The sequence below is a fragment of the Ruditapes philippinarum genome, unplaced genomic scaffold, assembly GCF_026571515.1.
Source record: "Ruditapes philippinarum isolate M1 unplaced genomic scaffold, ASM2657151v2 ctg3368_1_1_1_1, whole genome shotgun sequence".
Classification (NCBI taxonomy): Eukaryota; Metazoa; Mollusca; class Bivalvia; order Venerida; family Veneridae; genus Ruditapes; species Ruditapes philippinarum.
Genome location: NW_026854526.1, coordinates 207,098 through 221,512, shown reverse-complemented (window position 1 = coordinate 221,512; position 14,415 = coordinate 207,098). Strand labels below are relative to the sequence as shown.

Below are 14,415 nucleotides of genomic sequence, written 5' to 3'. Positions count from 1 at the left end.
TTTTTCCTAAGACATGAGATTGGTTCAAAATTATCCGTGACTTAAGGAGTCAACAAAATCTCTAAAATCTCTATATCAGCCTTTACGTATATCTTAAGATTAAAATTGAGCCGCGTTATGACAAAACCAACAAATGGGTTTGCGACCAGCATGGATCCAAACCAGCCTGCTGATCAGCTGATCAGGATCCATGCTGTTCGCTATCAGTTTCTCTACTTGTTATAGGGTTTGTAAGCGAACAGCAAGGATTCAGACGGCGCGGATGCGCAGGCTGGTCTGGATCCATGCTGGTCGCAAATGCATTATGTTGGTTTTGTCGTGACGCGGCTCAAATTTCCTTTGTGTATATTTTTATAGGCCAAGGAAAGATTATTTTCCCTTGAACTTGGACTTGCCGGCCCTATACATAGCCATTTCTTTTTTTTTCTATTACCAAACAATCATATCGGAATTCTACGTACATGTATTGATTTCTAATATTACAACCAAGACTAAATAACCTAATACATGTAGTAAACTATTTTTACGTCCGAATTTTGGATAAAAAGGGTTTTCCTCAAGACCATATAAAATCTGGAAAAATATCACTTTAAAGCCTCGTGAACGAAGACTATTTACAATTCCGAGCAATTTGCAATATAACTTTCAAATTTTGCATTTCGTTTTAGTATTCAAATGGTGTCGTATATTTTTCAGAACCGTCTAAAACTATAGTCTTTTGACTTTGATAGAATAAGTCACAATCACTTTTGTTGGCGACATAAATTTATATAAGTTATGTTTTTAACCGAAGTAAAGCACATTTTCTACCACTGCTGTAAAGCAACGAAGTTATAGTGTCCTTAATAAATATTTTGAACATTTTCCTTTGAATGACACGTGGCCGAGGTTTACATGTAATTATCCATTCGTATTGTAACATAAATATAAAAAGAGCCTTAGAAAAATATGATAAAAAAATAAGCGGAAAAATGCTTAAACTGGCAACTCACTTGCGTTGATGTTGTGCCCGCACAATATGAAAATAATTCCTAAAGTCAAAGACAATATTTTGTACGACTTTTCCATGTTTCAGTACGACAAACTTTCAACGTTATGGCGAATCAAGAAATGGGAAAACACTTTATCGCTAATTAAAATGATCAAAGCAACATATGGTATAAAAAAATTTAAACTGCGTCACCAAGAATCGCTTGAAGCTCAATAAAAACATGTACGTTTAAACGATATCGAGTGGTAAATATGTGAAAATAGAGTTACATATACATAATAATCAAGTCACGCAATATTCTCTTTTTTTGTAGACGTGCAAAGTAAAAAAAAGCAGCATCCGTGTAATTTATACATTATTCATTTTAGTTCGATTATTTATAAAGCTCCTAGGCTTTTGTCAGCACTGGAACCAACTAGAACTCAGCAGTAAGTGTCAAGTTCCCTGCTTAAGGAAACAACGGCTTGCCCTTAATCGGTTTTGACCATATGCGGTCAGCACCCGTTTTGAAAATTTTAAATGGCTTCTTAAGGGTAAACAGTGTATTTATTAATAGCATTAATACTGTGCACTTTGAATAGATGTTATTTCTTTAAAGTGACAAGACAACTTTTTATTATTTGACAAGCGTCATAATGATATTTATATTGGGTCCTTTTTTGTCGTTTGTGAAAAAATCACAGCCTTGCGAAAATGAATAAAGTTACGTACAGTAAAATCAGAACTTCTCCGAATATATCTATTCTTTTTGTCATACTGAATCGGCGAGTTTACCAATTGAATGCATTAGCCAACAGGAATTAGCGCTTGTAACTAAGAATTTACAAAGAAGAATTAGTACTTTTAAGTAAAAACAAACACAAAACAAAAATTAACAAACTATTGTATTTTAGAAAATTTGTAACTTTGTTGTGATTTTTATAAATAATAAGTTATTTGCCTTTATGTACAAGTATTTATACATGATATTGTTTTGGGAACAAGTATTAATGGCTATACTAACATCCGCCATGTCAAAAGAGTGGACTGCGTCTTTAAGCCTTGTTTATACATTCGACTTACTAAGCTATTCGACTGTTCTTGATATGATTAACACATTTTCCGAAAATCATTGCCCCTAAAGAAGCCAAAAGCGGTAGAATTGACAATGTTGCGGATTTCGTTTGAGTGAGCCTGTTTGTGGACATTTTTTTCAGGTTAATAACTTATATTGTTAACCTTATAACACATCGCAAAGCTCTCATATACATTTTCGCTGTCCATTTGTTGTATAATTTCAAAAAGAGACTAATCGACCATCGTCATGACGAGTAAATAGTCAGACAGGGAGACCAGTCCATCAAGTGTGTAATGATATATATTCAAATTGACTACGAGAAGATACAATTCTTGAGATTCTTTAAAAGTGTATAAAGACTCCAGACTACAGTCACCTTGGGAAAACAGCCTTTTAAGTCTGCTGCGTTTTGCAAGTTGTTGCTATCAGTGTAACTTGTTCCATTTTTAAAGCTTAATTTCAGATTTTTGCTGCCGTAATCGGAGCGAAAGCTCAGAATATACTACATAAAGATAAATATTCAATTAGAATTTCAAATTTTCACCTTTGAATATGATACTCAGCCATGGCAATGTTTTCACCAAAAACTTAATAAAATAAATTTAGTAAAATTTTAATCGGTGATGAGTCTTTGTCGTTGGGTAAAAGTGATAATTGCAAACTACGGTCCATGGACCCTAGCACCGGCTTATGATTAAGCAGAATTCCACATTGAAACATGAAAATGGTGAAATTTTTAATTTGGAGACATCTGTAGATGTGTTCATACGGCGGTTATAATGAAACCTACAATATGACATGTTTCTGCCATTCCATGAAAAGCAGTGTAGGGTCCAAAAGTAAAAGAATATTTGTGCCATAAACGAGAAAAAATGGGCAAAACTAAATAAAAAGGAATTTTGAAAGAGGATCAGGATTTATTTAGAATGTTTCTTTTCATGATTTCTTTTGTGTATTTTCTAACTTAAGAGTAGTATATGCGTCCCTTTAACGCCTCGACTGCACACATGCGGCAGCACGACTGCACACGTGCGGCGGCAAGACTGCACACGTGCGGCGGCCATTTTGTTTCCATATATAGTAATATATTTGCATATAAGCGATGCAAATATCGGTACATGTGCGGCGGTTATTCTATTGACTTATTTTCCAATCTCCCATCGATGCACAGGTCCTAGATAAATTATTTATATGGTATATGTGACATGAAATATACTTTTACCCGTTATTTCACACAAATGACCGCCATTTACATATAACGGAATAAGCCCACAAACCCAACAGTCATTTTGAGGTTCTAGTTTATTATCATAAAACTGACAAAAGTAATGATACAATAACTCTTCAATAGTCATATGGAAAAGACAGACAACCATCTTTCACTCTCTTATCAAATACAATTTTATACCGTTTTGTTGGGTCAGTGTTAAAAATTTAGCTTGATCACTGTCTTTACATATTTTATGGTAATCTGTCACCTCTACAATTTCATTTGACACGCGATGGTCTGTTTACATCCTTCACACATTGTTTAATTTTTTCCTTAAATCGAATATTATTTTGCCTGTTTGAAGTAAGTGTTAACATCTCGGCTCCTCGCTACTAAATGCAGAAAACTGATTTTTTTTTTCAATTGCGTTTATTTAAGGTCGCCGCCGGAAAGCCCATATGGGCGACCGTACACTCAAGTCGGGTCATCCTAGAGCGCCGAGATTTTTCGTCGATTTTTTTCCAGCTTTATTGGTGGAGGAAGAACCCAGGTGCCCCTCCGGGCATTATTTCAGGCACGAGCGGGCACCTTGGTAGAACCACCGACCTTCCGTAAGCCAGCTGGATGGCTTCCTCACATGAAAGATTTCGACCCGAGTGAGGATCGAACCTACAGTGGTGAGGAACCTGTGAGATTTTCCGATAATTATTTGAAGTGCACTGACCTAATAGAGAACAACGGACATGTGTTTGTAAACGTTTGCTCAATTGTACTTTTTACAAGTATCTGTGTATATATTATTGTCATTTCTATTGTTTTATATCAAGTAAATGATTTATTAACGTCTTGTGGAACAAAATGAATAAATGTTCATTAATAGTCATATTATTTGTGAAAAAATATATAACAATATCGTCCTTCCCGTGTTTCAATATGAGTTATATGACACAATAGTGGCACTTACGAACGGTAACACAGGTTTTTGTCGGATCAAGAGATGACATAATCTGGTTTATCTTTACTAGTATTAAAAATATTATTTAATGAAATACAGTTGAACTTTGTGAGATATTGAGATTAATGAATCGATTCAAAGCTCAAATCTACGGTCATATAGCCGAAACTTCACAATTTCAAGACTGAAACCATCCCTTATTTGGGACTCCGTCTGCAGTGGATGCAACATAGATTCATTCTCATGACGGGGACAGGAAAGATTTAAACGTTACGGGTTGCATTTCGTAACATATCTCCCTCGCCCTAGAAAATTACTCACCCTGCAGACAGCAAGACAAGCTCTCATATATAACACTAAGCGGACAACTCTACGTATTAAATCATTTTTTTAAAATCTTTTAAAATTTTTAGTCTCATCACATATTTATATTTTAAACGTACGTTACCTGTTTGTTTACGGTGTGACCAGTAACAAAACGTCCCAACAAATGATGCGTTTATAATCAATCAGGTGTTATTATTAATAATTTTGACAGGTAGCCAATGAGAATAAAGTATTTAAACAACGCTCGCGTGTTAAATATTGATTTTATCATAACGCTGTTTATTAATTTTTATTCCATATGTTATGTTATATATTGCTTTATTTAAAAATATATTACTTTTCTAGGGCGAGGGAGATATGTTACGAAATGCAACCCGTAACGTTTAAATCTTTCCTGTCCCCGTCATGAGAATGAATCTATAATGCATCCACTGCAGACGGAGTCCCAAATAAGGGATGGTTTCAGTCTTGAAACTGTGAAGTTTCGGCTATATGACCGTAGATTTGAGCTTTGAATCGATTCATTAATCTCAATATCTCACAAAGTTCAACTGTATTTCATTAAATAATATTTTTAATACTAGTAAAGATAAACCAGACTATGCCATCTCTCAATCCGACAAAAACCTGTGTTACCGTTCGTAAGTGCCACTATTGTGTCATATTACTCATATTGAGACACGGGAAGGACGATATTGTCATGTATTTTTTTCACAAATAATATGACTATTAATGAACATTTATTCATTTTGTTCCACATAACGTTAATAAATCATTTACTTGATATAAAACAATAGAAATGACAATAATATATACACAGATACTTGTAAAAAGTACAATTGAGCAAACGTTTACAAACACATGTCCGTTGTTCTCTATTAGGTCAGTGCACTTCAAATAATTATCGGAAAATCTCACAGGTTCCTCACCACTGTAGGTTCGATCCTAACTCGGGTCGAAATCTTTCATGTGAGGAAGCCATCCAGCTGGCTTACGGAAGGTCGGTGGTTCTACCAAGGTGCCCGCTCGTGCCTGAAATAATGCCCGGAGGGGCACCTGGGGTCTTCCTCCACCAATAAAGCTGGGAAAAAATCGACGAAAAATCTCGGCGCTCTAGGATGACCCGACTTGAGTGTACGGTCGCCCATATTGGCTTTCCGGCGGCGACCTTTAATAAACGCAATTAAAAAAAATCAGTTTTCTGCATTTAGTAGCGAGGAGCCGAGATGTTAACACTTACTTCGAACAGGCAAAATAATATTCGATTTAAGGAAAAAATTAAACTATGTGTGTAGGATGTAAACAGACCATCGCGTGTCAAATGAAATTGTAGAGGTGACAGATTACCATAAAATATGTAAAGACAGTGATCAAGCTAAACTTTTAACACTGACCCAACAAAACGGTATAAAATTGTATTTGATAAGAGAGTGAAAGATGGTTGTCTGTCTTTTCCATATGGCTATTGAAGAGTTATTGTATCATTACTATTATTAAATTGTCAGTTTTATGATAATAAACTAGAACCTCAAAATGACTGTTGGGTTTGTGGGCTTATTCCGTTATATGTAAATGGCGGTCATTTGTGTGAAATAACGGGTAAAAGTATATTTCATGTCACATATACCATATAAATAATTTATCTAGGACCTGTGCATCGATGGGAGATTGGAAAATAAGTCAATAAAATAAGTGCCGCACATGTACCGATATTCGCATCGTTTATATGCAAATATATTACTATATATGGAAACAAGATGGCCGCCACACGTGTGCAGTCTTGCCTCCGCACGTGTGCAGTCGTGCTGCCGCATGTGTGCAGTCGAGGCGATAAAGGGACGCATATACTACTCTTAAGAAAATTCAATATCTGTTTACAATGGTTGATATATACCTGCAATTTCAGGGGAGGTCGCTTAGTATGTTGAACCTCTTGATATCATCGGAATCATCGGAAATTTATCTTAAAACTTATCCGAAAGTAGATTTACATCACTTTCGTCTTGATTCCATTTCTGAATTTGTTAATTCGGTTAGAGGTAGTTCTAGCCAATCTGAAAATGACACAAATTTATCTTATTTGTTCTTCATATTCAGATTATCAAAAACAACTAGTGTAGAATTTCGAGTCAGCTCGAATATCGAAATTCAAAATTTTTGACACCCGAATTTCGAGCTGGAGTTTAATTTCGAGCCAGCTCGAATATCGAAATTCAAAAATTTCTAAGCCCGAATTTCGAGCTGGAGTTGAATTTCGAGTCAGCTCGAAATTAGAAATTCAAAAATTTCAACATCAAAATTTCAACATATAGTTGATTTTGGAGCCAGCTCGAAGATCGAAGCCAAAATTCGAGCTGGAGTTGAATTTCGAGCAAATCAAAAATTTCAAATATTGAACTTCGAGCTAATTTTGAATATTGAATCAAGATCTTTGAGCTGGCTCGAAATTCAACTCCAGCTTGAAATCCAGCTTTTTCAAATTCTAAAGTTCGATCTTCGGGCTGCTTCGAAATTCAAGTCCAGCTCAAAATTCGGATTTTGAAAATTTTAATATCGATCTCCGATCTGGATTGAAATTCAACTGCAGCTCGAAATATGTTTTTTCAAATTTTAAATTTCGATCTTCGAGCTGGCTCGAAATTAAACTCCAGCTCAAAATTCGGCATTTTCAAATTTTGAATTTCGATCTTCGGGCTGGCTCGAAATACAACTCCAGTTAAAAATTCGCGATTTGAAAATTTTGAATTTCAATCTTCAGGCTGGTTCAAAATTCAACTCTTGCTTGAATTTCGGCTTTTGAAAATTTTGAATTACGATCTTCGAGCTGGCACGAAATTCTGTCCCAGCTCGAAATTAGGGATTTGAAAATAACGAAATTCGATTTTCGTGTTGCTCCAGATCGAAGTTCGCGTTTTGTAAAATTTTAATTTAAATTTTCGAGCTGGCTCGAAATTAAGTTACAGCTCGAAATTTGGGTTTTGAAAATTTTGACATTCGATCTTCGAGCTGGCTCAGCATTCAACTCAAGCTCGAAATTCGGGTTTTTTAAATTTTGAATTTTGAACAACGGGCTGGATTAAAATTCAACTCAAGCTCGAAAATTCTCATTTTGAAATGTTTGAATTTCGATCTTCGAGCTGGCTTGAAATTCAGTTGCTGTTCGCAATTTTTGGTTTTGAAACTTTTAAATTTCGATCTTCAAGCTGACTCAAAATTCAACTCAAGCTCGAAATTCGGGTTTTTCAACTTTTGAATTTCGATTTTTAAGTTAACTCGAAATTCATCTCTAGCTGGAAATTCAGCTTTGATTTACTTTGAATTTCTATCTTAGCTCGAAGTTCAAAGCTAGCTCGATATTCAATATAAACTGAATTTCGAACTTCGATGTCAGTACGAACTTTTCGTTACTGTTTGCCAAACAAATTTTGAAATATGATATCCTTGTTTACAATAGGATAAAATCTCTTTGTTCCCCGCTGGATGATTTTAAGCACGTCATACATGCAATATTTAACCATATCACTATATATGGCGGTAATTGCACAATAACATACGGTCGTTTTGGAATTCGAAGATTTCATAGAAAACCTAATGTTTGAATTATATCGATACAAGGAAATTGCACATAAATAAGAACTGTAAGTAAGCTGTCTTATCCTAGTTTGAAATCTGCATACCTCCAGATAAATATTTAAAAACAATCAAACTTGAGAAAAATGTATTGAGATTTCAAGTAAGGTACATGTATACAGATTTCAGATTCAAGTAATAATTTGAATAATGAGTTTTCAGTATAATATAACCATATTTTTACTGCGTGACTAGCGTAGTAAGATATTTTTTTTGCATACATTACCGTATTTTGACCTCTTTGTGATGTAAATGACGTTTGCAATATATAAATTACTCTCCTTGTTCACTACACAAGATTTTACTTTTAAATACATTTTCAAAATTTTCATTAGAATTAGCATGGATGTGGAGGCAAGATGCTTTAACCCTGCATCTGTTGGTATGTATGTAAGAGTACGTCATTTAATTGCTTAAATTGTTTTTAAGAAAATAGCGTTGTAAATTAGTTAAGCATTGTACATTGTACTTTAATTTCAGTAATACCTACTATATTACCGGCCACAGTGATGACAGATTGATCCAGTGATGACGTTACAACCATCATATAAAAGGGGAGGGGACAACCATCATATAAAAGGGGGGATTTGTCGCCCGAGGTGATCAGATTGATGTTAGTTTCAGTGCCGTAATAAGTTACTTTAAAACTGAAAATAATTCAATATACTATCTCCCAGAGGGTGTTGATCTGCAGTGGTGATTCTGTATGATCTTCCCTAAATTGACACAGGATAATACAACAAGATAATTGTTTGTAAATTATGTCTAAATTCACACTTCTGATGAGCTAGAGTAATTAGAAAGCTTGTTGAATATAGAGCATGACAATTTAAGTAACGTTTTTCACTTATTGTTGCCATAGTTACGTTCTAAGATCTTTGTTTGGAGTGCGAACGGGCTGAGGAATTTCACTTGGTTAAATGGAATCAAATTTGCTTGTATCGTTCATTGCGATGTCTATAAGGTCGTTGACTTCAAACCACTTGCCCCTTACCGCTGTGGGTTCGAATCCCGACAGGGACTTTTGATTCTTTCTTGTGAGGAAGCAATCCAGCTAGCTAACGGAATGTCGGTGGTTCTACTCAGGTGCCCGTTCGTGCCTGAATTAATGCACGGAAGGGCACCTGAGGTCCTCCTCCACCAGTAAAGCTGGAATGTCGCCAAATGACATTTACTGTGTCGGTGTGACGTAAAACCCAAACAAAAACAAAAGCGGTGATATTGTCCGAATACCATCCGTAGACTTATTAGTTCTGTTCAAACTTAAGTTTTACATTTGTTTTAAAGGGATAATTTCGTGCTTTTATAAAGCAATCAACATAAAAACTTTGTAGGTAGATAGATCTCATTGGGTAGAAGTGCCTTGCAAAAGAACCATAACCCTGCCTAGCCTTATTTTGGAGTTATTGCCCTTTGTCCATTTTAACACTTTGAACATTGTCCAGGACATAGGTCTGAAAGTTTGGAATTATTGCATAAATCTGAAAAAACAAGAGGCATACTTTTTTCGTACATAACCTTTTCGGGGAGCATCATCCGGTTAAACCGGTTCTTGTTTAACAAGTTTTTTCTTTGTTATTTTTCTTTTGTTTCATTATAACTTAAGTTGAGATATAGATCTAATCAAGGAAAATATGCCTTAAAATTGATCTGTTTGACGATAATACAAACACAAGAGCTTAAATGTTTTAATGTAACAAAACGTTATTGTATTCACAGCTAAAATGTAGTATCGCCCGATCGATCATTTAGGTACCTTAAAATATCAAAACAAAATAATTGGGACATGATGTGTCATATAGCGTTGTTTATTATATACTTATAAATGAAATATTGAGAAATATTGATGAAATAAAATGCGTATTTTCATTTTCCGTATTTTCACTGTAAAAATTTATTTTTCACTGCAGTGAAACATATTTTCCGTATTTTCACTGGTGTCTTGCCGAACTACTTTCTTTTAAATTCTGCCAGTACACAAAATTTAAGGGAAAGTATTTCAAATTTTATCGCAAAAAAGAAAAATATATATAATAAACAGAAAATTCAAGTTTTTTCTATAAATACATGATTTATTTTCATCTTGTGGCATGAAAATTACCATATTTCACTCGTGGCTACTGCCACTCATGAAATATTTATTTTCATACCACTCGATGAAAATAAATAATGTATTTATAGAAAAAACTTGAATATCCTCTATATATTTGTCTATGTTTGAAATATGTATAGATGAGACTAAATATAATAAAGAATATATATTTATATGTCATTGTTTCGCAGAAGTTTGCAATTTATTTTTATATGATTTGAGCCTGTTCATAGACGGTACTGTAAAGTGCAAACTACCGTCCACGCCCTCTAGCACCGGCTAAAGCAGAATTCAACATTTAACACGAACTGGTAAAGAAGTCGCGTGTGTTAAATGACGTCATTGTCATAACGCACTTTTTTCTAATAGTAGCGTATGCACTTACAACTTCATTCATAACGGTTAAATTGCGTCATCCTAAGAACACAGTTCATTCATAAAAGGCGCGCGTCAATGACGTCATTTAAAACACGCGACTTGTCTTACATAGGGGTGTAAGATAGAGTTTTCTTGCATATCAGACAGGATTATCTACCGTTTACACCGGTGCTAGAAAACCCTGTCTTACACCCCCATGTAAGACAAGTCGCGTGCTTTAAATGACGTCATTGCTGCGCGCCTTTTATGAATGAATTGCGTTCTTAGGATGACGTCACTTAACCGTTATGAATGAAGCTGTAAGTTCATACGCTACTATTAGAAAAAAGTGCGTAATGAGAATATCAGTTTCCGTAATTTCTGTTCTAAAATAATTGATATGTAATATGCAAGAAAAAGAATCAAACACCGGCTGTCGGTGCAGACTGGAATATCTAGCTCTCGGGTGACTGTTTACGGCGGAAACAATCACCCTCGAGCTAGATATTCCGGTCTGTACCGGCAGCCGGTGTAAGATTCTTATATTCTAGCATCGGTGTAAACTGTAGATAATCCTGTCTGATATGCAAGAAACTTATAATATGTACATGTATCATGTAACATTTAGTGTACCGATACATTAAGCTTGATTTGATTGCAAAATTACAAATTAAAATAAGTCATCGGACGTAAACAATGTAAAAACCAATTCGTATTTAAACGAAAAATGCAAAATTCTTAATCATTGCATCATATTCCAGGCGGTCATTTTGTTCCTTAAAAACCATCTGGTTCTGACTGCAAAAGGGAAATTAATAAATTTCTACTTTAAATCCAATCTGACTAAAGTTCAGATCTACCTATTTCTGTTATATAGATCTGATTAATTTTTTAACAAATTAACTTGAAATTATAGAGTCAATTTTTTATTGGAAATATTGTTTTGCCAGTTTACCTGTCGGCTATATGGACAACGGCAAGTTTGTTCTCGAAATCGTGACTATTTCATTCTAAGTATTGGTTTTTCCAGGGTTAAAATTAGAAACCGCATTGCTTTGAAAATTATGAAAGCTCGCCGATGATTGGCTATGTGAAAGATCACTAGAAATAATTCGTAATTGGTCACTGTTAGATCTAAAAGCGGAGCGTTATTTAGAGCTAATTTTAATCAGATTGACATTAATACAAGCATTACAAAACTTTGAATATAACGTAAACAAAGACATGTTATTCAAAACCAATTTAAAACATTCATTCACAGTTTGTAAGTTTTTAAACTAAAATTTTATGATGGAAATTAACTCGAAAACAAAGAGACATAGATAACATCTACATCTCTAAAAACATAAAACTGACTTATAGAAGGGAGATAACAAGTATAATATGTACATAATGACACACACGCAAGGTTGTCTCCCTTCTGATAAATTGCATTTATGAAATAAAGATTTCTTATAATGCCTTTTATAGAACATTTACAAAAATAACCTCAACAGGCTTTTCATATTTACAATATTTTCTTAGGGTGTTTGGCCAATGCATGATTTCTTTCCGCTTCTCCTATCAACGATGCGACTGTTATATAGTTTATAATACAAATGAATTAATGTATTTTATTTCTAAGAACAGAACAGAATAGAACAACACTTATTCCCTCAAGTTACATGTAGCAACACAAGACTATACAATGCATAGTATATATCAATTTATATTAAGTGGCATGCCAACAGAGCATTTAAAAAGGCAGTATCAATATTTTTTTATTATTTTAGACTTCATATTAAACAAACCAAAAAAAATCGACATGGCGTTAATTACACACTTTATAACAAACACTGCATTAGTTTCAACAGTTTCGCATCTAAGTGACGTAAAACCCCTGAGTGAACATATTTACTTCCATAGTTCATGTTCATGTCAATAAAACATGTGCCTTTTTATTTCTGTAGAATTTCTCCGGGTACGACGTGGACGCCACTTCTTGAAAAAATAATAAAACCAATTGACGACAAGGATGCTGAAATAGCCAGATACGAGGGTCAGAGTGTAGGTGTTGATGCTATATTTAAAACGTGATAAAATATCACAATGACTTATCAGGACTTGTAAACATATTTGTGATTTGTCTTTTTTTGTTTTAACCGTTAATTGTAATTGTGCCTAATTTCATTTTTACCTGTCTCAGATATTGAATGGAACAATTGTTATGTACTGCTAAGCAGTCATCTACATAATTTGCTAGACGTATCTTGTATTTTCTCAAAGTGATACTACTATCAAATTCATTTACGGGCATTTCATAGCTGGTAAGTAACTCCTTGTATATAAAAAAGCAAATATTTAAGAAAGTCCAAAACGACAAAATTGAAAATATTGCATGCTGGGTTTGATTGAGCCTGTACATGGATGGTAATGTCAAGTACAAACTATCGTCAACGCCCTCTAGCACCGGCTTTAACAAAATTCATCATTAATACATGAAAATGGTGAAATTTTGAATAGAGAAACATCCGCAGATGTAAAACATTAAATGTGATTTTGTTTTATCTAGATTGAGATATAAATATCTGGAAAAAAGTGGTCCATCGAAAGAATAATAAAACAGCGAAATTACATGAAAATTGCTGACTCGGTTTGATTGAGTCTGTACATTTATGTGGAACTTGTTTATACCGTATCTACTATCAGATCATAAAAAAAACTTATTTTGCATAATGAGTCTTTTTTAATGTATTCCATTTTTTATTATTTTTATTTTAAATGATATTTTTAAATAAATTGATATATACACTGGATCTTTTTTGTATTCATATTTCTGCTTCCATTGAAGATCTATTCTGATATAATCAGCATTACTTTAATAACTAGGAATTTTCCTTAAGAACATGTACATATAATAAAAGAACAATAGATTTTATCAATTTTTATTTTGTAATGGTGTGTCGTCATCAATATTTATTGGCCTTCATTTTTCAGTTAGACTTTCGTGGACAGCAAACCTTCTCGTCATAGTATGATATAGTTTCACACATGTACTTACTGCCACATCTTTGTTCATTTTTATCACACGTAACTATACCTTTACTACTTTTATTGCCTTTATAATTTAGCAGACCATTTGTGCAATAAACAGCTGTAACGAAAATATTGATAAGATGGATGGATGGATGGATGGATGGATGGATGGATGGTGGATGGATGGATGGATGGATGGATGGATGGATGGATGGATGGATGGATGGATGGATAGATAGATAATTCATATAAGACGTGTACAAAATGCACATGGTCAGAAAACACATACATTCAAATATAATTAAACAACACGTAATCATCAAAGTTAACATTATTTAGTAGCAAAGTGTCATATATTATGTCTGAAGATTCGGTTGATTTAATTCCCTGCGTTTAAATGCTTGTGCTATAAAATTTCCCAAATTTAACAAGACTTTTTTCTTTTTAGAACTTAATAAATCAATAAATTTGTACATGCTCGGATTTTTCACATACTATTTTGGTATGAATTTGTTTCTCAGGTCAGAATATTTTTTGTATGTGATTATAAAATGAAATTCATCTTCTATGTCATTACCGCAGAAATAACATATATTCATTACTTGGTTTTCGATTACGGTCATGCCTAAGAGATTCTATAAATAAACTATGCGACGACACGCGCAATCTAGTTATGCTATTACGTATTTTAAACGAATTATTTTAAACAAGTAATCCGATATACCAAAGCTCATTTTTAAATGTATGTACAAGGATTTCAGTATTTCATTTTTCTTAATAT

General features: G+C 33.9%; 1 protein-coding gene across 1 annotated transcript in view; it reads right to left on the bottom strand.

Annotated features, from left to right (window-relative positions):
* LOC132740379 (uncharacterized) overlaps positions 1-14,415 on the bottom strand; it is a 66,305-nt gene that overhangs the window by 25,389 nt on the left and 26,501 nt on the right. The window lies entirely within an intron of this gene.